This window comes from Sebastes umbrosus, chromosome 2, assembly GCF_015220745.1.
Source record: "Sebastes umbrosus isolate fSebUmb1 chromosome 2, fSebUmb1.pri, whole genome shotgun sequence".
Lineage (NCBI taxonomy): Eukaryota > Metazoa > Chordata > Actinopteri > Perciformes > Sebastidae > Sebastes > Sebastes umbrosus.
In genome coordinates, this window is record NC_051270.1 from 20,770,922 (window position 1) to 20,773,843 (window position 2,922).

The following is a 2,922-nucleotide window of genomic DNA, read 5'->3' on the forward strand; positions in this document are numbered from 1 at the left end:
TAAGAGAGGACAAATAACCCAATCAGTGTCCACCAGTTCGCTGTTCCTGGGCCACCCCTGGTGCCTGTCAGGCTCACAGAGATAATTGTGAGAAATCAGATTTGCTCTTGTAGAATATCTGCAGTTTATCATTTAAGCCCTTTTTTTCCGTCACGCCACCACCAACAGCAACACCTTCCCTCATCCCTACGTCTTTCTCAGTATGGGAGTATTAAATGCCCCCTCCTGCCGTCTCATTTACCTACTGTGGTGCCACCAAACTCACACGAGCATCATTTGCGATCAAACAAGCTGTTGCAGTTTTACCTGCACACGCTTGTGTAGTTGTGTCACGAAACCTGTAGCTTTTATTTGTCACGTTAACTGGGTTTGATTGACATTAAACACCCACATTCCCTGACAATTGTTCAGTAGCACTTTGTGGAAAAAGCTACACAAATAAATGTGTTAAAGAAAATTTAGGACCGAGCCCCATGTCGTCTCCGAGTCACTAGTGGTGATGTGACCGGCATGCAGGTATGTCCGAAAGCTCTGCCTGCCTCCCTTTGTGTCTCAGTGGGCAGACGATGTTTATATGCTCTGTGTGAGCTCAGAAAATATGGGCTAACAAGTTTACAGCACCCGTGTCATCCATTATATAAATCTTTACTTTCTGATTTGTGTCAAGGAGACAAATGGCATGAAATTTTGGAATGAGCTGTAATGTTGTTGTTTTTCTTCTCTCGTGTATGGCGTAGGCGGATGAAATTGAAAGTATGTTTCACTGGGGGGGAGAAAGAAAAGGATGTGTTTGTTCAAAGTCTCACTTTTGTTTGCTTGGAGATTTGCTGTCTGTCAGTGAAAACGATTGTAGTTTCTTTTTAGAAGCCCTCGGGGTCTCAAGAAGTCGGTCATATGGATATGCAACAACTAGGAAAATACATAACATTACGCACTTCTAATGTATTTATTCAGATTAATTTGAATATCATCTCTGCGTTTTCACAACACAAAAAAAACATTGCCGCTATGCCAATTAATACCAATTACCACTTAGTAGAATAATATGTACAAAATTCATCCTAATGGATGGATAATGTGCGAACACAATGTTTTGGTCACTTGCAGTCTCTTATCCATTTAAGGTGAAGATATGAGGAAGGTGTTTCTGATCTCAAATCAACAGCGACCCCTCCCAACACGCTGCTCGACGCTTTCACACGCCTTGCCCCCGTCGCTACAATGCCAGTTCTCCGTAAAGCCATTAATATTTTATGTGATCATGGGCCTCCATAAGCAAATTTCAGTCCCTAGCAAGTTGAGCCAAAGCATGATTAATTTAGTATTTATACCCCGACAACCCTTTAAACAACACAAGGCCCCCGGCCACAAAGCAAGGCACAGTTTGAAACAAAACTAGCAGCCCCTAAATCATAATCAGCATAGTCATTCAGGATCATTTGAGTTTGGGGACACATTTTTTTTCTGTAACAGGAGTTTTGTTGGGGAATCAGTGCCTGTGTGAGGACAGCATAGCAGCCCCAGTTGTAAAGCTTCACCAGTAAAATGAAGTGTTACATAAAAGAAATCTTTTGTTATTACTCCGCTGCAAGACAAAAACACTCCTCAGTTTGTTGGGAAATACTGCTGCGTTCGACATAACAAAGCACTTTAACCTTGTCTACTGACCACAGATCCTGCAGGTAACGCTCCTAGCAGGGAAATGCCTTCAATGAATCAAAACACGGCTGCCCCGAACCTGCAGATCACAATAAATCTCCTTCAGTCATGATGTTGCAACCAGAGAGTTGAGGCTAATCTGTTTACCACTGAAAAAATGGCAAAGCTTGGAGCCAATATCCTGAGGTTCTACTTTTTGGTTTCAGTCTCTCTGGAATATACTGGACTTAAAACAGCTTTTTATTTTCCTCTTTATGGGGGAGTTGATACTCTTTTCTCAGTATTGGAGTCCTGACAGATCCCCGGAAAATTGAGAAACAATTTCACTATAATTTATATCACAATTTATGATCAAGAATGACAATTCCACTTATTTGCTTAATTTTTTACCACATTAATTGGGCAAAAGCACATTTTTCCAAACTTAGTGTTATAGTGAATATAATGTTTATTGAATATATCCTGTAAAGTAAGTTCTGGAAAGATTTAAACTAAATATTCATCATTCTTGTGATTTCTGTGGTTTAGACTAAGAGACAATTTTGCACTTATTTTTCCATTGTATGTATTCCAAAATATTTTGGATTGATGCACAATCCCTTAAAGGGACTGTTTGTAAGAATCAGAAATACTTGTTAACAGCGACACCTGTGGCCATTAAGTCAACGAAAGTCAGCGTCGGGCTCGCGCTTGTGCTCGCTCTACATAGACATGAATGAGCATCGCTCAAAACAGTGAGGCGACACACGTCAGCTAAAACCACAATAAGATATAATAAAAAATAGTAGTATGTAATATAGTATGGTATGTCATAAACAAATGTCACAGTAAAGTATGTGATCAAAAATGTATAACATAGCGTGTCATAAAAATGTTATAGTATAGGATACAATAAAGTAATAGTATATATATATATATATAGTATATCATGAAAAAGTTGTAAAAAATATCCAAGTTTGCCATAAAATTATATAAAAAAGTCATAAAAATAATAATAATATAGTATACAACTTACATCCTCAAATCTTTGGAGTAAGAACACACTTTAGAAAGTAAGTTCACTTCACAATTGTGCAAAAGAGTCACATATTTTAATAGTTTTTCAAAATATTCTATTGTCCTGTATTTTTTCTAAACAAATCATTCATACAGAATCCTACAGAAATACTGACATCCAATTGATTTTTATAAATGTTGTTAAATCAACACTGGATCACAACAGGAGTGGTGTAGCATGGAATGAAAGGAGCCGGTGCACTCAAC